Source organism: Panthera pardus, unplaced genomic scaffold (assembly GCF_024362965.1).
Source record: "Panthera pardus isolate Hobbes unplaced genomic scaffold, ASM2436296v1 HiC_scaffold_25, whole genome shotgun sequence".
NCBI lineage: Eukaryota > Metazoa > Chordata > Mammalia > Carnivora > Felidae > Panthera > Panthera pardus.
In genome coordinates, this window is record NW_026526821.1 from 73,974,648 (window position 1) to 73,998,707 (window position 24,060).

At 36.9% G+C, this 24,060-nt stretch overlaps 1 long non-coding RNA gene across 1 annotated transcript in view; it reads left to right on the forward strand.

Moving 5' to 3' along the window:
* LOC109253222 (uncharacterized) overlaps window positions 1-21,853 on the forward strand; it is a 202,978-nt gene extending 181,125 nt beyond the window's left edge. The window contains exon 3 of the long non-coding RNA XR_008417850.1: window positions 21,486-21,853. This is a non-coding gene — a long non-coding RNA (uncharacterized LOC109253222). The remainder of the gene's footprint in view (window positions 1-21,485) is intronic.
* The last annotated feature ends 2,207 nt before the right edge of the window (window positions 21,854-24,060 follow it).

Genomic DNA, 24,060 nt, shown 5'->3' on the forward strand with positions numbered 1-24,060 from the left:
ATTGTTGCACTTCCAAATCAGCCATACGTGGACTCTGTTCTACCTCTGCACTCCAGTTTTGTGAGGTAATATATTTTCTTATGATTCAAGCCAGTCTCAGTCAGGTGTTCAATTACTTGCGGCAGAAAATATACTCACTTGCAGCGTGACAAAGCCTCCTACCCTGGGAGCTCAGGCCCTCGTGATGTGCCCTGCTTGCATCCTGCACTCCAGAGTGACAGCCTGCGAGTGTTTCTTGGGAGAGGCTGTTGGGAGAGATTCCCAGGCTTTCTGTCCTTGGGCAAGCTGAGTGTTCAAGCCACTTCTGCTTGGATCAGCTTCTGAATTCCTCCCCACCACCCACTGGCATTTTTGTGTGTGTGTATGATTTTTAAAGATTTAAGATTTGAATTCTCCCTTTAATTCAAGAAGGTAACTCTGGCTTCTCTTCATGTGATTTGAAAAGTGATTAGTGACTAACTTTTATAAGGGAGCCTTCTGCTTCCTAGTTTACCAACTATTACACTATATGTATTGCAAAAAAAAAACTTATATTGTATTTTAATATTTCCCTTTTTAAAAATTCCCTAAAAATAATTAGAAGTATTGAGGACCCACAGGCTCTTTCGTTAACTGAGTCATGGAGTCAACCAATCCTGTGGTTGAAACCTGATTAAGAATATTCACTGGTGGGGTGCCTGGGTGGCTCAGTCCATTAAGCATCCGACTCTTGGTTTTGGCTCAGGTCATGGTTTGATAGTTTGTGAGTTCAAGCCCCACATTGGGCTCTGTGCTGACAGTGCAGAGCCTGCTTGGAATTCTCTCTCTCTCCCCCTCTCTCTCTGCCCCTCCTCTGCTTGTGCTGTCTCTCTCTCTCTCAAAATAAATAAATAAACTTAAAAAAAAGAATATTCACTGATGTGTGGGCAATTGGAGAATGAAATGTATTAAAAATAATGAATTCAGGAGGAAGGTAATAAAAATGAAACAATTATATAGGGATTAATAGCAGGGTGCTCAATTCACCCCAGTTTGTCCAGGGCTTATCCACTTTCTGCACTGAAAGTTCTGTGTCTTGGGAGAGTCTCCAGTTCTAGACAAATTTAAAGGTTTGTGTAGTGGAAAGAAAGTAGGACAAGTAGCCAGGACTTCCTGCCTGAACTTTGCTATGCTCTAGCTGGGTTACCATGGCATCACTTTGAATCAGTTCTACACAAATGTTGACCAGGGTAACAACATTTGTAACTGCAGTTATTATATTATACTTTACCTGTATCTGTCACCTTGTTTTTGCCAGTTCCTTTTCTTCTGGTAATAATATCTTGATTTTCCTTTGGATACCAACTCTTACAGTGATAGGCCATAACCAGGCCTTCCCGTAGAATGCCACTAAGTATACATAAAGGGAAAATTCGTAGGCCCTAAAAATAAGGGGAAATGGTCCAATGCCAGCACAAAAAGAATGTCAAGGCCCAGAACATGGTTATTAGGTCTGGTGATGTGGCACAATTATTGTCTTAAGTTATTTCCACGTGCTGATAAGACTGAAGGTATAAAGAATGCAGGCCCATAATTCCATGCTCCTCTGCCTGGAAAGAGCCCATTCTACAAGGACTGTCAACGCTTCTAGGCTTTAAGCCGGCCTCTATGAGCTACAAGGCAGGCAGGGCGCTGGGGCATCCTCCAGGAGCCCTTATTTTATTGCTTCCTTTGCTGGCTGATTCTTTCTATCCTTGAATCCAGACACCATGATTTAGTCCTGAACATTTCCAATCTGTGTGATTTGCATGGAGCTTATGTGACCCAGGCTCTGCCAGTCATAATATCAAGTCTCCTATATCCAAAGTAATTGGGTCAGAAGTGATAGATACACCCTAATACAACCCCCACTGAGGACTAGATTCCAGAGAGTCTGGGTTCAAGTCCTGACTGTGCCATTCACTGGTTGTGTGAACCTGGGAAAGTTCCTTAACCTCTCTGGGCCTCAGTTTCCTCTTATGGAAAATGGGGATAATGATAATTCCTATCTTATAGAGTTTTTATGGTATTAAATAAGAGAATGCACATAAAGCCCTTTGTACAGTTCCTTACACATAGCTATTGCTGCTGTTATTATTAATCATAAGGACCTATCACTCATGGGTCTGTGCTGTGAGCTTAGTAAATCAGATTCATTGTATAATAGGACAAAAGAAGTTACTAAGGTTGAAAATTGTCTTCATATTTTCATTTGTAACTATTCGTAGTGCAGGGGATATTTAGAAGAAGCAGGGTCTGGACACTTAGTCCCCTGCAGTTTTATGACTGGGTCATGGAAATGTGTGGCCCCATACTGAGCAACATCCTGAGATGACAGTGTTTTGGGAATAAGTGGCTCTGAGATACCTAATATTCTGAATTTCAAATGGCTTATAAAATTATACTTCCTTACTGATAATAAATAGTAATAGCTAACACTTATGTATTATTTACACTGTGTCAGGACTATAGTAAGCAGTTCATATGTGTTAACTCAATAGTACTATTACTATGCCTATTTTATTAAAAAGGAAATTGAGGCACAGAGTAGTTTAGTAACTTGCCCTCATCGTACAGCTAGTGAGCAGCAGTGTGGGGGTTCAAAAGTAGGCTGTCTGGTGTCAAAACCCCTGCTCTAAATGCTCCTTTATGTCACTTACTCCCCGCCATCAACTGAATCTAGGTTTGTAGGGACAGAATAGGGTCATGAATGATGTCTTCAATGTAATGCAACTCCAGAGATTCAAACTGGATGAATAGATTGAGAAGACTGCACTTAGAGACTGCAATGAATTCACTTTGCTAAATTGCTATGAGCTCAAGGGAACCTGAGATTTCATAGATTTGAAGATCTTGTTGGTGGGGAAAATACCATAATTTCAGAAGAGATTCACAGATGTTGATGAGCATGCATTGTACTTTAAGTTTCCACATGCTTTAGAATGTGTATCTGAATCAAAGATGTCCTCACAGTGTGGCTCAGTTCTAAGAGTGACTGACTGAAAAGCATAGGCTAACTGTGCCCAGCAAGAACCCACAGTGAGTATCCCTGACATTCTAGAGACCAAGACATGAATTGTAGAATTTGCCTACAATTCCTGGCCATGTTGCCAAACCAGACAATAGTTGGGTCCAGTTTGTAAAAGTATATTCCCTTATGAAGCTGTTGAAGGAAAAGCCAACACTGGAGCCAGAATTGGCTGTAAAAGCCTCCGCCTTTCATAGAAAGAGTTCATTTGTTAAATACTAGGGTTCTTAGTGACATGATAAAAATTGATCACTGACTAATGATAGCCTTGTAACATACTCTTTCAAGAATAATGTTGATTAAATTATGTATTTTCTTGGGCTGCTTTCATATTGATGCTTAAAAATTCAATATTTTTGAATAGCTAAGTTTACCATTATTATCCGTGAAAATATTCTCATGGTGAATACACATATGGATTTCTGATATACTTGCCATTATTGAAACAAATCCTTGGAAAAGATAGCTTCTAATACTCTTTTTAGTTCTAAAATTCTTTGATTTTAGCTTGTCTTTTGGAGTCAGCATCAGGTCAAGAGAAAAGATGAATTTAAGTGGGCTTTCAGAAGATGTGAAGTCTTTTCTAATGCACCTCCCCCCAACAGACACACATACACAAACCATTGTATACAGAAGATGATATGTATTTATTAAACTGATTGCTAAAATACCCCAAACATTAAGCCATGTGACTGGTGGCTTGCGCTTTAGAAGAGAACTCACTGAAATACATGAAGGTTGGATTGCAGCTCTGGCCTCGAAGAATATTGGCAAATTTGTATTTATGTGACATTAATTTGCCTCAAGTATGTCATTGGTGAGTTTTTTATTTTAGTGAATGCCAGATGTATTCTTCTTCAGAATGCATTTGGTGAAACTCTTTTCCTGAATGCCAAACTGACATGAGAAAACTTGCAGTCATCTGGAGCTTGTAAATTGTTCTGAAATTTTTGGAATTTTATTGAAGGCTTGATTTCATCACAGAGCAGAGGATACCTTGGATGAATAAAAAGCAAATCAATCAGAAATGATTGGAACCAGTAATTAAAATTTCCTTGGAGAGATAAAATGTATGATGTAAATCCACTGCCTTGCAAAAAAGATTGCTTTCTAACAAGTTATCAGATCTTACAGAGCAACTTCAGATGCTGACACAGATGTGAAACTTTATTTTGTTTTCTGCTCTAAGTTCCTCCCTCTCTTTTCAAACAGTTTTTCCGGAAACTTCATTTGGCTAATCGAGTCTGATGGCGTTTCAAGATGATTGCATTATGGGGCATGGAATTAGAAATAGTACCTCCTGAAAATTAGTAATTTGATTTCAATATGTAATTTAAAGAAATGGGCCCTCACTCTCCCACTTTTGCCAGTTTGGAATCCTTACATAATATTTTGTGGGCTTTTAGAATTTCTATGTTCTACTTTCCAACTTGATTTTACCTTATGTGCATTATTTTTTCCCTCACTCTGTGATTTTATTAGAATAGAAAATTCTTCTTATCTGTTCTTTTGTGAAGACTTAATCTATCTTGATACTGACAGCAGATAACAAAATGGGTTTTAAAATCTCTTTGAAAATATTTAAATTAACTTTTTAGGAAGCAATGGTTCAAACAAAATTGAAATGTTTTTGTTGAAATCTAGAACTTGAAAAATGTAATGATATTTTTATAACATTAATAATACTGATTTATGATTTTTCCCCTTAGTATGTCATATCCTATACAAATGGAACTGCTGAGACCAGAGCCTACATTGGGATGGATATTATTATTTTCTCCTTGCTCTTTGAGGAATTTTAAAGCATAAATTATTTTGGTTAACTATTATTAACTTCTTTCTTACTGTAGAATGTGGAAGGGCCAAAAAAAAAAAAACCAAAAAAACCCAAAAAACCTTTTGTACTTGGAATTTATAGTATGCTGCTAATGCAAAAAATATAAGGAATGACATATCTGACTTTTATTGTTGATTAAATAGGACAAATGTGGAAACTCTATCTAAGGTAAGAGGTTGAAAGTTTACATATCCACAAGGGAGATAGCACAAGGATATTGCTTAGATTTAAGTGTGTGTGTGTGTGTGTGTGTGTGTGTGTGTGTGTGTGTGTGTGTTTTAAATAACTGTTCAAGCAGATGCTTCAAAATGTAGTTGATTTTTAAAAAGACCAAGAGATATAAAACACTCAAGTTTGTTCAACTCAGTTGGAAGAATCGCAAAATCAGAAAAGACTTTACAATCTGATTTAAGATAGATGAATTCCTTTTATGGTAAAAAGGAAATAGAGGAAAAGGGGGTCTTTGCAATCATCTGCTCCAACTCCCTCATGAAACTTGGAACCTAATAACTTGTCCAAGTTCACCCTAGTTAGTGGCAGAGCCAAGGACTAGAACCAGGTGTCTTGATCCCCCGACTTGGGAGCATTCCACCTCCCTGCCCTCTTTATCTACATCCTTCTTTGGGGCCCCTGGGTGGCTCATTGGTTAAGTGTCCAGCTGCAGCTCAGGTCATGATTTCATTGTTCGTGGGTTCAAGCCCCACTTCGGGCTCTGTGCTGACAGTTTGGAGCCTGGAGCCTGCTTCGGATTCTTTGTCTCCCTCTCGCTCTGCTCCTTCCCAGCTTGCACTCTGTCTCTGTCTCTCTCAAAAATAAATAAACATTAAAAAATATGTACAGCCTCCTTTGTCTGTTTGACAATCTCCATTATCATCATCCATTCATACAACACAAATTGAGTGTTTGGCTGAGGTGTATTTCTAGAACTGTTGGGTGGCGCTGACACATAGAGAATGAAATGAGTGTTATCTCTCTTTTCTGCCAAGCTGTGATCTTGAAGGCAGGGATTATGTTTGTCCACCTCTTTCCCATTCCACATTGCAAATATATTCTCTATGCAGAATGCACTCTGCCTCAGGAAATTTCTCCACTTGTCCCTACCTTGTGAATCCTCTTGTCTGTTTTGATTTCTGTTCCATTGTCTCCTACTAGGAGTCCTCCTCTCTAGTACCCCTTTAGGACTGACAATTCACTTGGTCAGCCTGAATTTGATTTTGGTACATCTCTTAGAAATTACCTTTTATATTCTTTCTGCTTAACACTATGCTCTGCAGACCTTGGGCAAGTGATCCACATCTCTGCCCCTACTGCAAACTTCTGGGGCACTGCACCCAGCCCAACCTACTGCCCATGCCCCACTTGTCTGGGACCTGAAATTATCTTATCTTTGGGACCTCAAATTGTCTTATCTTTGTATTGCTGAGGAAATGAGGATAGCCTGGCACGTGGTAGATACTTAATAGAGTTTGTGGAATGAACAGTGAAGACACTTCATAGTGTTATCTTTGTCCTCATCCTTTTCATCTTTCTATTGGACATTTAGCTTGGAGAGATGATGTTAAGCACTGTGTGTGGTGTGAAATGGCCTGTGGTTCAATTGATCCCACTCAGATACATACAATAAAACCTACTCTTAGTCTTGAGCCTCCAGATGTTTGGTTTTAAATACTTGGAGAATTCTATAAATAACTGGTTATTTTTCTCCCTCTCCGAGTATTGTTAAGACTTAGTTTGGATAGAATTTTGTGCTATAGTAAGGGATTATTTTCTCTTCCCTGTCTAATCAGTAAAGATTTTGCTATAAACACATGCTGAATGTCTATCACTTAGTTTTCTTTTAAACACTTTCAGAAATTCTGGGTTGGAGCTAACTAACAACTAGCAATTAAAAAATAATGTGTGAATCAGGGGCACCTGGGTGATTCCGTTGGTTGGGCACAGGCTTTGATTTTGGTTCAGGTCATGATCTCACAGTTTGTGGGATCAAGGCCCATGTAGGGCTCCACTGACAGCTTAGGGCCTGCTTGCGATTCTCCCTCTCTTTCTCTGCCCTTTCTCCACTTCCCCACTTGCACGTGCATGCAAAATAAATAAAATAAATCAACATTTAAAAAAATAAAATGTTTCAAAATAAACATTTTAAAAAATAAAAATAAATAAAATATAAAATAATGTGTGAATCAGCTATATCTTAGAAAAAATAAACATATTTTTCTTCTGCAGAAGTATATGAAAGGAGAGAACAATGAATTTAACAATTGCAATTTGATTAGAAGCTTCTTTTTCAGTGATTTGCTAACATTTAAAAATGAATTTATTATGTTTCTAAACATTTTATAGTTTTCTTCTTCCTAATGACTGTTTTAAATAATAGTATTTTTTTTCTGGTTATAAAAGTAATATATGCTTAATGTACACATTTTACAAAATATAGGAAAATATGAAGCTATAAAGTCATCCATTATCCATCCATAAACAACTTAAATATTATCTAAAAGAAGGGCGCCTGGGTGGCTCAGTAGCTTAAATGTCTGTTTTCTGTTCAGGTCATGATCTTGTGGTTTATGGGTTTGAACCCTGCGTTGGGCTCTGTGCTGACAGCTCAGAGCCTGAAGCCTGCTTAGGATTCTGTGTCTCCCTCTCTCTCTCTGCCCCTGCCCCACTGGTGCTCTGTTTCCCTCTCTCTCAAAACTAAATAAACATTTTTAAATAATTAAGAAAATATTATCTAAAAGAGAACCAGTTAACATTTTGTTGTATTTCTTTCCAGATTTGTATATATATATATATATATATATATATATATATATATATATACACTTATTCAGTCTTCCTTGATTTCTCTCTCCTTACACATTTATTAAGTATGTGTGCAAATATAGACAATGGTGTTATTTTGAAGCATTATACATTATACACGTGTACAAATGTTGTTTATTGTTTTTCCTTTATCAACATTATATTTATTTTTTAAAACGTTAGTTTTAATATTTATTTAGTTTTGAGAGGGAGAGAGACAGAGTGTGAGTGAGGGAGAGGCAGAGAGAGGGAGAAACACAGAATCTGAAGCAGGCTTCAGACCCTGAGCTGTCAACACAGAGCCTGACGCAGAGCTCTAACTCACGATCCATGAGATCATGACCTGAGCAGAAGTCGGACGCTTAACCGACTGAGCCACCCAGGCACTCCTCAACATTATATTTGGAACATTTCTTCATATTTTGTAATGTTTTGTAAAGCTTATCTCTTATTTTCTCTATGAGCAATCTCTAGACCTAGGTTCTGGTCATTACTGAATTGTACAACCATAATTTCCTGGATAATAATCATGCTCCACTTTCATAGATTGAAAATCTGGCATTCATGGGAAATTTTCCCTTCCATTTTATGACACAGAGTGGGTTAAATACTTACTTGTCTACACTACAACAGCACCACGTGTATTTCCCTTTTCATTATACTGACCTACAGTCTATGATTGCCGTGTGCATATATGTCTGTGTGTCTGTGTCCCCTGTGGGAATAAAATCTCCTTGAAGGGTCAGGTTGTTTTAATTTTGATATTCTCAGCACTCAGCAGTGTGGCTCCAGTTGGTGCTCCATATATGCTTATTAAATAAAAATGAAGAAATGGAGGCCCAGAGACATTAAATAATCCCGTGAGCAGGATTAGTCTAGGTCTCTTTGCTAGAGGGCAGGGCTGATCTCCCTAGTTTCTTTGCTACTGAAGTTATTGCAAACCACAGCGGCCTGCACTGAGAATAATAAGTTGTTTTATGGCCTTTGTATCTGTTTGTTACTGCAGGACCTTTAGTTCTAAAGTCTTTTCTTCTGGGCAAGTCAGGCCTGGGAGTGGTGGTCTCACATGGGCTCATGAATGTGTCCTTCTCACTTCTGCTGAGAGCTAAGGGCTGCTGAGCCTGCCATTTTGCAGGAGTAGCTCTCCTGGGGATGTAGTCTAAGGCATTATACTGGGCACTGAAGCTCCCATGGTTGGATTGGAGCCTTTAAAGTTTCCAAAATGAACTGTTTTCTGGGACCTCCCATGCTCTGACACGGCCCTGGACCCATGGTAAATAAGGGAAATGTCTTTTACTTCCTCTTAAGCTACATTTTATCACATGGGTACCAAAGTGGCATTTCATTGGACATCAATATTTATACACTCAATAGCAGAAACAGTTTCTTGAGTCTAGGAATCAATGTGGGATGCTTTGGCCAATGGGACAAATCTCAGTAATGACATGATACTCAAGACATGCTGCTACCCTCCTGTCTTCCTCCCCAGCAACTGTGTCTTTGCTATTGAGTCAAACTGGGTTTTCTCCAGAAGACTCCTCAGTCTCCCAGCGCAAATCATCTTCCAGCAGGCCCACCCCACCAGTTTACCAGACAAACTCATATGTCTGGATTTCAGTGGAGAACATGACATATGTATCTCTATATCAAATTACACTTCAGTCTGCAAAGGTGATCTGTAGGTTGACAGAAGATAATGAAGATAAAAAGGATTTTGAGCTTCCAGCACAGAGTGAAGAACCTTTGAACATTTGCTAATTCTAGAATTCCTTTTGGATTTTTCTTGACAGGTTTTGCTATTCTTGCTACATGCTGGCTCTTACTGGTATGCCTAATTTCTATTACCTTTCTTCTCTTCCGCATAGTATCTGCTATATGTCTTTCTTCCCCAGCACCTTTTAGCCCTTCATTTATTTTTCTACTAACTGCTGAAGAAATCCAGATTTCTTAAACCAACATCATTGTATTGACATGAAATAGGTAACAACTGGATCACAAAAAATAAGGGTATCCTTGTCCCTTTCACTTTTATTCCTTTTTCTATAAAGAGCTTTGAAACTTGAGTTGAGCAAGTTCAGAATTAGTTTAAATAAAATAAAACATTTCAGAGTTATATAAAAGGATCTGTCTTCTAAATTTCAGCCTGAGAATCATTTTTTAGACCTTTCTCGTTTTTCATATTTTCATATTTATCAAAATTCTGCAACATTAAATAGGAACTAGATCTTTAATCCTTTGACCTCCCATGCCATTCTTGTTCCTTTATGATTATACTTCAGAGCTAGAGCTTAAATCCTACTCTGTTATTGATGAAGAAATTTACATGTACACACGTATACACACACACACACACACACACACACACACACACATTTAACAGCAGAGCTGGGTCTGGGATTTCTGTTTTCTTGATTCTTATTCTATATAATATTCATCTCTTCATTCATTCTTAAGGGCTTTTTGAATGGTTAATATACTCCAGGACCTGGGCTTGGTTTCAGGGATACAAAAAAGAAAGTCCAGACTGTGGCCCATTCTAATTTGGATGAGGGGAGACAGATAATGCTTAATCCTTTCTTAAAGAATCAAAGATATTTTTTGAGACACACAATACATGTTTATAAGGTAGTTATCCAGGTCTGAGAAGTAGTTTATAATAACAAAGTAAAATTATAAATGCATTGGGGCTAAGACTTAAGAGATTCAGATTTTTTTTTTTCAGTAAAAAGCTGCTGTCAAACATAGAGTACAACTGAATCTAAGTGCTACAGGGTGGAGGCTGTTTCTGTCTGTCTGATTCTGTGTCAATGCTTGCCATGGAATAGGTTCTCAACAAAAATGTTTTGGATGAATTATTGAATGAATAGTTAGTTTTTTCCTGGAAGCTGTAACTTAGTTGAAGAATCTCACAGAACATTATGAGGATATTATCGAGAATATGGCTTCCTTCTTTCCACCTTTTGCTAAAGAGTGATTGGCTTCAACAAATGTTTATCAGTTTCCTTTTGCAACTCTGTTTTGCTACTATTTAAAACAATTTTTTTAATGTTTATTTATTTTTGAGAGAGAGAGAGAGAGAGAGAGACGGCACAAGTAGGGGAAGGGGCAGAGAGAGAGAGAGAGGGACACAGAATCCAAAGCAGGCTCCAGGCTCTGAGCTGTCAGCACAGAGCCCTATGCGGGGCTCGAACCCACGAACTATGAGATCATGACCTGAGCCGAAGTTAGACACTTAACTGACTGAGTCACCCAGGTGCCCCTGCTACTATTTTTTTAAATATTGAAAAACCTGAAGAGACTGCTTGTTTGACAGACCTTAGAAATACAGAAGAGTTAATTTGAATATATCTTAGTCCTTCCAACTAGTTTTCTTAAAGTGCAAATTTGTAGAAGTGAAGGTTTATGTCCTTTTTTTTCAATTTCCTATTTTGTTTGGACAACAGTGAAATTTTAAAGCACCCAAACTCAAAACTCCTTTTCATATGGAAGTGAATGTGTATTTCCATTATTTATAAGTGGTAATGCTTTAAGTTTGACTAGCTTCTAATCTGTGGAAATAATTTATGTGAGGAAACTCCTAGTCATGTATTTAAACCTGATCAACAGACTATGTACAAAGTACCCAGTACTATGTCCTAAGCATGGGTTTACCACCATACCTCTAAGGATATTATAGTCTGGAGGAGTGTGAAACACCTAAGCAGGAAATTATAACACAATGTGTTAGGGCAGCACAGAGAGGTCAAGGAAGAGGCAACTAATCCCTCCTTGGGAGGTCATGGAAAGCTTTTCTTTGGAAGGAGAGACATCTAAGGGGAGTTCTGGAGAATAAATTGGGTTAGCCAGGGCAAGGGAGGAAACAGCCCTTGACAAAGACTCAGAGAGCCTCCAGAGAAGCAGTAAGCAGTAAATTATAACCAGGGTAGAGAGAACAAAGAGGGGAGTTGGGGCTGGAGAGATAAATTAGGGCTAGATTATGAGGCCTTTGTTTGCCAGGCTAGGCAATCTGGACTACATGGTCCTATGTAAGTGGGTTTCAAGTATATTTGTCTTGAATTGGTAAATGTTAACTGGATTTAGAAATAGAGGTTATATTTGACCTTGAAGAGAGCAATTAATGGGAGGGGTGGGAGTGGAAAGCAGAATGTAGCAGGTTGAAGAATGGATAAAAAATGATGCTATAGAGATGGTAGTTGCTGTCAAGAAGTTAATTCAATTTATGAAATAGTTAAACTTTGTAAGTCATTAAATGTATGGAGTTAGTATGGAACTTTAGGCTGGCTATAATAAGAGAGGATAGTATTACTATTATATATCTCTCTTGATATGTGTTAATTTTATTTTTCAAGAGTACCATGAAGAAAATAATGTTAGGTGATAAAAATGTTTCCACCAAAAAGAAGTCTTCATGATCAAGGTTAATGCCTTCTACTTAAGAATTATGGGGCATATGAGGGGCACCTGGGTGGCTCAGTCGGTTGGGCGTCTGACTTTGGCTCAGGTCATGATCTCTTGGTCTGTGAGTTCGAGCCCCGCATCTGGCTCTGTGATGACAGCTCAGAGCCTGGAGCCTGCTGTGGATTCTGTGTCTCTCTCTGCCCCTCCCCCACTCATGCTCTGTCTCTCTCTCTCTCTCTGTCAAAAATAAATAAACATTAAAAAGAATTATGGTACATATGAGATCTGAGAAGTTTCTACAAAGTTTCATTTCATTGTGACTAATTGAGAGAACTTAAAGTAGATTATATTGTGTGTGGAATCTAATTTAAAAAAACTGAGCTCATGGAAACAGGGAAAAGATTGGTAGTTTTCAGAGGCAGGGGGTGGGAGGTGAGTACAATGAGTGAAGGTAGTCAAAAGGTTCAAACATCCAGTTAAAATAAATAAGACATGAGGACATAATGTACAGCATGTTGACTATAGTTAATAGTACTATACTGCATATTTTAAAGTTGCTAAGAGGATAGATCTTAAAAGTTCTCATTACGAGAAAAAAAATTGTAACTAAAATTTTCATAAGTCTAAAATGGTGATGGATAGACTTATTGTGGTTATCCTTTAGCAATATATACAAATATCAAGCCATTATGTTGTACATATAAAACTAATATAATCTCAGAAATTTTAAAGTAGTTACTGCTATAAATAAAGCAGTTAACAAGAATTTAATTTTTGGAAGTAAATGTTTCATTTCATACAATAATTCTTGACATTATAAAAACACTGGTTGTAGAATTTCCTGGGCTATTTTCTACATGTAAAATTATTTTTTTTATAAGAATACTCTATTCAAAATATCATACAAAGCAGTCCACCTGTCCTGTTAAGTACCATGCTGCCTACCTTCCAATAAAATTTTTTTTCAGGCTATCAGCATTAAAAATTAAGCCAATAGATGATACTTCTGTTGTTAAAACTACTATCAAGAGTGGATTTACCATGAAGTGAATGAAATTTCAGAGCCCCCTCACTTGCACAGCCACCTACCTAATTTTGTATATCTAATTTCTAAGGTCTTATACCTACTCTTGTATTTTTAATTTCATATTCTTTTTCATAAAGAGGACCCCCAGATTATATAAATTGCAAACCAACAAAAATCTGGGTCATCTTTGATTTCTCTGTAATAGATAATCTCTAGAAAAAGAAACCCAGTACTAGAGACATCGCTACAAGCATGAAACCTACAGACATCACAATGACTCTAAACCCATATCTTTCTATAATAACTCTGAATGTAAATGGACTAAATGCACCAACCAAAAGACATAGGGTATCAAAATGGATAAAAAAACAAGACCCATCTATTTGCTGTCTACAAGAGACTCATTTTAGACCTGAGGACACTTTCAGATTGAAAGTGAGGGGATGGAGAACTATTTATCATGCTACTGGAAGTCAACAGAAAGCTGGAGTAGCCATACTTATATCAGACAAACTAAGCTTTAAATTAAAGGCTGTAACAAGAGATGAAGAAGGGCATTATATAATAATTACCATCCATCAAGAAGAACTAACAATTATAAATGTCTATGTGCTGAATACAGGAGCCCCCAAATATATAAAACAATTACAAACATAAGCAACCTTATTGACAAGAATGTGGTAATTGCAGGGGACTTTAATACCCCACTTACAACAATGGATAGATCATCTAGACACATGGTCAATAAAGAAACAAGGGCCCTGAATGATACGTTGGATCAGATGGACTTGACAGATATATTTAGAACTCTGCATCCCAAAGCAACAGAATATACTTTCTTCTCGAGTGCACATGGAACATTCTCCAAGATAGATCACAAACTGGGTCACAAAATAGCCCTTCATAAGTACACAAGAATTGAGATCATACCATGCATACTTTCTGACAACAATGCTATGAAGCTTGAAATCAACCACAGGAAAAAGTCTGCAAAACCTCCAAAAGCATGGAGGTTAAAGAACACCCTACTAAAGAATGAATGGGTCAACCAGGCAATTAGAGAAGAAATTAAAAAATATATGGAAACAAACGAAAATGAAAATACAACAATCCAAACACTTTGGGATGCAGCGAAGGCAGTCCTGAGAGGAAAATACATTGCAATCCAGGCCTATCTCAAGAAATAAGAAAAATCCCAAATACAAAATCTAACAGCACACCTAAAGGAAACAGAAGCAGAGCAGCAAAGACACCCCAAACCCAGCAGAAGAAGAGAAATAATAAAGATCAGAGCAGAAATAAACAATATAGAATCTAAAAAAACTGTAGAGCAGATCAATGAAACCAAGAGTTGGTTTTTTGAAAACATAAACAAAATTGATAAACCTCTAGCCAGGTTTCTCAAAAAGAAAAGGGAGAGGACCCAAAGAGATAAAATCATGAATGAAAATGGAATTATTACAACAAATCCCTCAGAAATACAAGCAATTATCAGGGAATACGATGAAAAATTATATGCCAACAAACTGGACAACCTGGAAGAAATGGACAAATTCCTAAACACCCACACACTTCCAAAACTCAAATAGGAGGAAATAGAAAGCTTGAACAGACCCATAACCATTGAAGAAGTTGAATCAGTTATCAAAAATCTCCCAACAAATAAGAGTCCAGGACCAGATGGCTTCCCTGGGGAGTTCTACCAGATATTTAAAGCAAAGATAATACCTATCCTTCTCAAGCTGTTCCAAAAAATAGAAAGGGAAGGAAAACTTCCAGACTCATTCTATGAAGCCAGTATTACTCTGATTCCTAAACCAGACAGAGACTCAGTAAAAAAAGAGAACTACAAGCCAATATCCCTGATGAATATGGATGCAAAAATTCTCAATAAGATACTAGCAAATTGAATCAACAGCATATAAAAAGAATTATTCACCATGATCAAGTGGGATTCATTACTGGGATGCAGGGTGGGTTCAACATTCGCAAATCAATCAACGTGATACATCACATTAATAAAAGAAAACATAAGAACCATATGATCCTGTCAATCGATGCAGAAAAAGCATTTGACAAAATTCAGCATTCTTTCTTAATAAAAACCTTCGGGAAAGTTGGGATAGAAGGAACATACTTTAAAGATCATAAAATCCATTTATGAAAAGCCCACAGCTAACATCATCCTCAATGGGGAAAAACTGAGAGCTTTTCCCCTGAGATCAGGAACACAACAGGGATGTCCACTCTCACCGCTGTTGTCTAACATAGTGTTGGAAGTTCTAACATCAGCAATCAGACAACAAAAGGAAATCAAAGGCATCAAAATTGGCAAAGATGAAGTTAAGCTTTCACTTTTTGCAGATGACATGATATTATGCATGGAAAACCCGACAGACTCCACCAAAAGTCTGCTAGAACTGATACATGAATTCAGCAAAGTCGCAGGATACAAAATCAATGTACAGAAATCAGTTGCATTCTTATACACTAATAATGAAGTAACAGAAAGACAAATGAAGAAACTGATCCCATTCACAATTGCACCAAGAAGCATAAAATACCTAGGAATAAATCTAACCAATGATGTAAAAGATCTGTATGCTGAAAACTATAGAAAGCTTATGAAGGAAATTGAAGAAGATATAAAGAAATGGAAAAACATTCCGTGCTCATGGGTTGGAAGAATAAATATTGTTAAAATGTCAATACTGCCCAAAGCTATCTACACATTCAATACAATCCCAATCAAAATTGCACCAGCATTCTTCTCAAAGTTAGAACAAGCAATCCTAAAATTTATATGGAACCACAAAAGGCCCTGAATAGCCAAAGTAATTTTGAAGAAGAAGACCAAAGCAGGAGGCATCACAATCCCAGACTTTAGCCTCTACTACAAAGCTGTAATCATCAAGACAGCATGGTATTGGAACAAAAACAGATACATGGACCAATGGAATAGAATAGAAACCCCAGAACTAGACCCACAAAAGTATGGCCAACTCATCTTTGACAAAGCAGGAAAGAACATCCAATGGAAAAAAGACAGTCTCTTTAACAAATGGTGCAGGGAGAACTGGACAGCAACATGCAGAAGAATGAAACTAGACTACGTTCTTACACCATTCACAAAAATAAACTCAAAATGGGTAAAGGACCTGAATGTGAGACAGGAAATCATCAAAGCACTGAAGGAGAAAGCAGTAAAAGACCTCTCTGACCTCAGCCGCAGCCATTTCTTACTTGACACATCCTCAAAGGCAAGGGAATTAAAAGCAAAAATGAACTATTGGGACCTCATGAATATAAAAAGCTTCTGCACAGCAAAGGAAATAATCAACAAAACTAAAAGGCAACCAACGGAATGGGAAAAGATATTTGCAAATGACATATCGGACAAAGGGCTAGTATCCAAAATCTATAAAGAGCTCACCAAACTCCACACCCGAAAAACAAATAATCCAGTGAAGAAATGGGCAGAAAACATGCATAGACACTTCTCTAAAGAAGACATCCAGATGCCAACAGGCACATGAAAAGATGCTCAACGTCAGTCCTCATCAGGGAAATACAAATCAAAACCACACTCAGATATCACCTCACGCCAGTCAGAGTGGCCAAAATGAAGAAATCAGGAGACTATAGATGCTGGAGAGGATGTGGAGAAACGGGAACCCTCTTGCACTGTTGGTGGGAATGCAAACTGGTGTAGCCGCTCTGGAAAACAGTGTGGAGGTTCCTCAAAAAATTAAAAATAGACCTACCCTATGACCCAGCAGTAGCACTGCTAGGAATTTACCCAAGGGATACAGAGTACTGATGCATAGGGGCACTTGTACCCCAATGTTTATAGCAGCACTCTCAACAATAGCCAAATTATGGAAAGAGCCTAAATGTCCATCAACTGATGAATGGATAAAGAAATTGTGGTTTATATACACAATGGAGTACTACGTGGCAATGAGAAAGAATGAAATATGGCCCTTTGTAGCAACGTGGATGGAACTGGAGAGTGTTATGCTAAGTGAAATAAGCCATACAGAGAAAGACAGATACCATATGTTTTCACTCTTATGTGGATCCTGAGAAACTTAACAGAAGACCATGGGGGAAGGGAAGGAAAAAAAAAGAGGTTAGAGTGGAAGAGAGCCAAAGCATAAGAGACTCCTAAAAACTGAGAACAAACTGAGGGTTGATGGGGGGTGGGAGGGAGGGAAGGGTAGGTGATGGGTATTGAAGAGGGCATCTTTTGGGATGAGCACTGTGTGTTGTATGGAAACCAATTTGACAATAAATTTCATATATTAAAAAAAAAAAGAAAAAAAGAAAAAGAAACCCAATGTAAGTTTTTAAAGCTTCTAGTTTGAACAAGAAATTGGGAGAATAGTCTACTGAAGGGATAAACACTCACATTTAAATTTTAAACAATTGTCAATGAGTAGAGAATATTCTTGGAAACCAACAAAGCAAAACATTTCTACAACTAAGTAATTTTATATTATCTTTGGGTGGCTTTGTTATCCAGTAAGAGGCCACAGTTTTAGGACTCACTGTGAACTAGGTTTAAATTAATCTACACAGCAGGACTGGGAAGTAGGACCTATTTCTGTTTGCATTGCACAAAGATAAAACTGAGGCTGAAAACAGCTGAAAACAGCTGAAACTGGTCTGAATCTGCCTATTAAGAAAGCATATAACTTAGCCATATATTGTTCAAATAGTCAATACACACTATTCAAGTGGTCAGGTTTTTCTGTGTCATACGTCAACAAATTTAACTCTTCCAGAGTTATATATAACTATATATATATAGTTATATATATATATATATATATATATATATATATATATATATATATATATATATTTAGGCAAATTCCCTTGGTCATAAGGAAACTATTAGGGGCCATAGGGGCCATGGCTGGTCAGGGCACATCCATGACCATATAGGAAAAGGGAATCTAAGCTTATGTCTCTTCAAGAGTGAATCTGTGTATGGCATCGTTAGCATTGATGAATGATGGCTTATTGCTTTGGTATATTTTAGGTAGTTGTTCTACTTAAAGTGTTTTATTCATTTTCCACCCCAGGAGAGCACTAAACCACTCAAACCACTGGTTGTTCATAACAATTAACAAATGGTGCTGGGACCATTTGAATGGCTAACATTTGAATGGCTATCAGGAAATTGACTTTTTAAGAAAGGAGGGGTAAAGATATAGTCTTCTGACAAAATAAAATGAAAGAGATGGGCCTAAATTAGCTATGGCTGTGGGAAAAGAAACATTCAGTAAAAATGTTCAATAAAAATACCCTTGAATAGTTTCTTATATGACCCAGATACCTGTTGTCATACAAACAGTTAAGATTTATTTTGTCACTAAAATACTCAGTGCGCACGGGGCTTGTGGTAGACATAGCCAGAGTCAGGAATCTCATCCATGCTAAAGCTTTCCATGAGTAGCTAAAGAGCAGGTCATTCCATTTTTGTACCCAGCTGTCAAAGCATTTATATTACCAAAATGGAGTCGTGTTATGCCATAGAACCAAGTGTATGTTTAATTGAATCCTCCTGTGGTAATTGTGTTTTCAGTCTGATCCCTAATCTTCAGAATTCTTTCTAGAAGCCTGCAAAGGGTTTCATTGTTTATTATAGGCTTTCCAGACTAGTAAGGCCTTCCTCACTTCCCCCCCACACTCCAGCAATATTTTATTTTTAAAGAGCACCTGGTACTCTGAGCATAGTTTATTTTATGTTTCAAATCTGAAATCTGGTTATATAAGAAAAAAAAAAGCTGCTGAGATCAGGCAGAATCTACTAGTTTTAGTAACATTTTTAGGGTCTCTATATTTGTTAAATTACAAAATAAAAATCTCCTGTTAGAAATTTACCAAATCATTTTATAGCTGAAAGTGCTGCTTCTGAATGTTATGTTTTAACCTGAATAGCTGACAGATTTATCCTTTCAATAACTTCCCACTCCTGCCCTTCTAACCCTCTACCTACTAATTTTGTCTTATTTAGTCATGAATAAATAACATTTATGATTACAGTATGTGATAGCCCTTGGGAACTGTGAGATGGTCTCAACTGGAATTTAAATTTCTATAAGCAATAATCCAGTTTGTCAGATTTTGGGATCTTAGCCATGTATACTTAGCATTATTCAATCACCAGAGTCATATCTTTAGAAAAGAATTGGTCTCACCACATAAATTTAGTCTCTGAATGAAAGTCAGCATGAGTTAAACAGACACAACTAATTGGGTCTTCACTGTAAAGAACCATAAAGAACATTTCTTGGTAAGTTGTGGCATAATTGTTCATTATTTGATAGAAAACTCTTCATTGGGAAGACGTTTTGCTATGAAAATATAAAATATATGAATTGAGGGTACTTTTGGGGAGGTAATTATTGGGAGGTTTAAATCATGCTTTAAATGTAACAGAAGTCTTTGCAATTTGATGCTAGGGAAGCAAATTTGAAATGAAATTTAAGATATTTTTGGACTGATCAAGTTTGTCTTCTAATTACAGCATGGTTTAGTTTGTTTAACAAAACGTTACCAACACTTGGGTGAAAGATAGAGCTGGATGATTTTAGGTGGAATTTAAGCCACCTGTTTCCCTGAATTTTTCACTTTCTCATTACCTCTTTTATACATACACAGTAATTTAGAGAATCAGTAAAAATCAGGATTGATCTTTAATTTCTATAGAGTTTGCAGGGTCCTAGTAGAAATGCTACCTCAGTAGGTAGCTTTTTGGATTGAATACATTTTCTCCAGGAAAGGGGGCTTGTAACCACTGGGAATGAAGTGTAGGTTGTAATTCTGAGTTATTTGTTGATGTAGGCCAAATTCCAAACAATGAACTAGAGGTGAAAGTCCCTAGGTCCAATTACAAATCCCCATGGCCTCTTTAGTTCCTTTTGTTTTTCTTCTCATTACATTATTAACTATAGAATGTCAGGGGATACATCAAATTTCCATAATGGAAGCATAAAGTACAAACAATTTATACCTTAGAAAATTCTTTATTTTAGATGTAGGGTTCTCATATTTAATGTATACCATTATTGAACTCTAGATAACTTTTTCTTTGTTAACTTTCTGCAGATTTTTTCATTTTTCCCCATGATATTGGACCTTAATTTTTATGACTTCTTTTCTTCTCTTTATATTAAATTTGTGTCCACATCAAATATGACGTTTGAAAATAATTTCACCTGTGACTTCCATTATTTTCCTTAGTTGAATAGTCTTGTATTAGATTCCCCTGTACTTCTTTTTTTTTTAAATTTTTAAATGTTTATTTATTTTTGAGAGAGAGAGAGAGAGAGACAGAGAATGAGTGGGTGGGGGACAGAGAGAGAGGGAGACACAGAATCTGAAGCAGGCTCCAGGCTCTGAGCTGTCAGCCCAGAGCTCCATGTGGAGCTTGAACTCACCAACTGTGAGATCATGACCTGAGCTGAATTTGGAAGCTTAACTGACTGAGCCACCCAGGCGCCTCATGGATTCCCCTGTATTTCTTGAGCTTCAGCATGTTCCCTTCGAAAGCATTAGATTTACCGTAAAGAAAAAAGCAAAGTTTTAAGAAGTGGCAATATTATCTCTGGTGCTGTTTACACACCATATTATTTTTCTAAAAAAATTTTTTTTAACGTTTATTCATTTTTTGAGAGACAGAGTGTGAGCAGGGGAGGGCCAGAAAGAGAGGGAGACACAGAATCCGAAGCAAGATCCAGACTCTGAACTGAGAGCACAAAGCCTGATGCGGAGCTTGAACTCGCAAACCATGAGATCATGACCTGAGCTGAAGTCAGACACTTAACCCACTGAGCCACCTAGGCACCCCACTGTATTATTTTTCTAAATACCACATTTAAGCTTTTTTCTTTTGAAGTTATTCATTATACATGATTATTGTACAAAATAAGAAAATAATGACAGGCAAAGAGGCATAAATGAAAATCACTCAAATCCTATCACCCAGAGATAACAAGTGTTAATATTTTCATTTTGATGTGCTTTATATCTTTTAATATCTTTTCATTTATACACATACATGTATTATGTATGTATAATGGGGTCATACTATGCCTACTTAGAGCACAACTATTTTTTCCCATCTAATATTTTTATAAACACATTCTCCTGTCCACGATTAGGTATTAATGCTATCATCTAATAGTTGTTTAATGGTGTTGTTGTAGACTGCTGTGGTTTATTTGGCTAACCCCTAATAATTGGATATTTAAATTGTTTCCAACTTTATACTGTCATAAAGAGTTTTCCAATGTATAAGAGTGTCCTTATACATGTATCTTGTGCATTTGACTATTAAGATGAATTTTTGTTTATTTTATTATTTTTTTAATGTTTATTTTTGACAGAGAGAGAGTGCAAGTGGAGGAGGGCAGAGAGAGGGGGATAGCAGATCCAAAGCAGGCTCTGTGCAGACAGCAGCAAGCCTTATGTGGGGCTTGAACTCACAAACTGTGAGATCATGATCTGAGCTGAAGTCGGACCTTCAACTGACTGAGCCATCCAGGTGCCCCAGGATGAATTTTTAGAAGCATCATTTCTGGGTCAAAGGGTAAGCACACATTGATATCTTTACCAAATTGGTCCCAAGAAATATTACAGCAATATATAGTTCTTCCTGTTGAATATAAGTGATATTTTATCCCATACTATCCCTTTCTTTTTAATCTTTGGCTCTGTTACCATTGAAAGTGACATCACACGATTTCTAGTTCAGTGAGGCTGAATACATTTTTATATATTTAGTGGTACAGTTGTGATTTCTTAAAATGGATTGTCTGTTTCAGTGTTTAACCTATTTTTCTATTAAGTCTATTTATAGAATTTAAGAAATGCAATAACTCTTTGTTTATTAGATATGATACAAGATTCAAAAAATCTTGTCATTTGCCTTTCAATGTTTGCAGTATTTTTGATATGCAGTTTAGACCTTTAAGTTTTATTTAAAAAATTAAATATTTTTACAAAAGAACATGCATAGATACAGTGTTTGAAACACTAATTATAATAAAACAAGTAACCCTGTACTCACATCCCAGTTTAAGGGTAGTACATTTCCCAAACTCTTATTGTATCACATTTTCCCTTCTTTCAGAGGCAGCAGATTTCTTTAATTTTGACTTCTTTTCTTTATAGTTTTGTCATATATGGATAATTCCTAAATAACGTATTATTTAATTTTGTATATTTTTGAATATATACAACTAGAATCACACTTTATAAATTCTTTTGTGACACCATTTATTTATTTATTTATTTATTATTTTTTTAAGTTTATTTATTTATTCTGAGAGAGACAGAGACAGCACAAGTTGGGGAGGGGCAGAGGGAGAGGGAGACAGAGAATCCCAAACAGGCTCCATGCTGCCAGTGCAGAGCCTGATGCAGGGCTCCATCCCACAAAGTGTGAGATCATGATCTCAGCCAAAACCAAGAGTCAGATGCTTAACTAACTGAGCCACCCAGGTGCCCCGACACCATTTATTTTTTTAACTAAACATGACCCATTGACACTCACCCACATGGAGGCACCCTTTTTAATGCATGTAAAGGCATTCCATTATGTGGCCAGATCACAATTTATTGATTCATTCTGTTATTTCTAGTTTTTTTGTTATTATAAAATAAAAATGCTACCTTGAACACTGCTGGTGCTAGTACAAAATGGTACAAACCCTTTGCAGGACAACTTGGCTTTTTTTAAAGCAGAAAATATGATTATCCTACAAACCAAAATTCCAATACTGAGAATACACTTTTTGTACATAAGCACCAGGAGATATGTACAAAAGGTTTACTTTTGTAAATATTACTGGTGAAGTGAGCATCTTTTCCATGTGTTTATTGGTCATTTGTGGATACTCTTCTGAGGAATGCTTTTTATTTATTTTATTTTATTTTTTTGTCTTTTGACCATTTTTCTGTTGAGTTGTCTGTTTTTGCTTCCTTTTCTTCCTTTCTTCCTTCCTTTCTCTTCTTTCTTTCTTTCTTTCTTTCTTTCTTTCTTTCTTTCTTTCTTCTTTCATTTTGAGGGGTTCTTTACATATTTTGGATACTAATCTTAAATCAGCTTTATTTGTGAAAATGCCTTCTCTCAGTTTGTGACTTATTTTTTCCACTTATTTTTATGGTATCTTTTGGTGTCATCATAATTTAATTTATCAAGCTTTGCTTTCATGATTTGTGCTTTGTAATTTCTTGCTTAAAATTTTTTTCTACTCTAAGGACATAAAGATATTCACTTATTTTTTTTCCTGAAAGATAAACAAGTTTGTTTTTCATATTTATGTTCCTTTATACATCTGAAATTGTTTTTTTTTAAATAGCACTTGATGACAGTTAACAGTCACCAAATGGTAGGCACTGTGGTCAACCCCTTTGCTGCCTCCACTGATCACAGGTATCATTTTTTTTTAATGTTTATTTATTTATTTTGAGAGAGAGAGAGAAGGAGCATGAGTTGGGGAGGGGTAGAGAAAGAGGGGGACAAAGAATCCTGAGCTGTGACCCCACAAACTGTGAGATCTTGCCCCAAGCTGAAATCAAGAGTCCCATGCTTAACTGACTGAGCCATCCAGGCACCCCTGAAATTGATTCTTGTGAACGGTTTCACTGTGGTTGAAGGTTATTTTATTGGTCCCAGTTCTTCACCTCTTCTCCTATCCTCTTTGTGACTTCAAGTTCCTCCCACAAAGTTAGATGTTAGTTAACCAGCTCTTGCATTGGGATCAGTCTCTGGCTTGTTTTGGCTAACAGAATGAGCAGAAGAGACATTAGCTTCAAGCCTAGGCCTTAAGAGGCCTTGTGTGTTTCTGCTTCTTCCATTGCTACGAGAAAAACATGTCTAGGCTTGTCTACCAGTCCCAAGAGGAAGAGAGCTATTCCAAGCAAGCAACCTGAGCTGAGCCCAATGGATTTCAATAG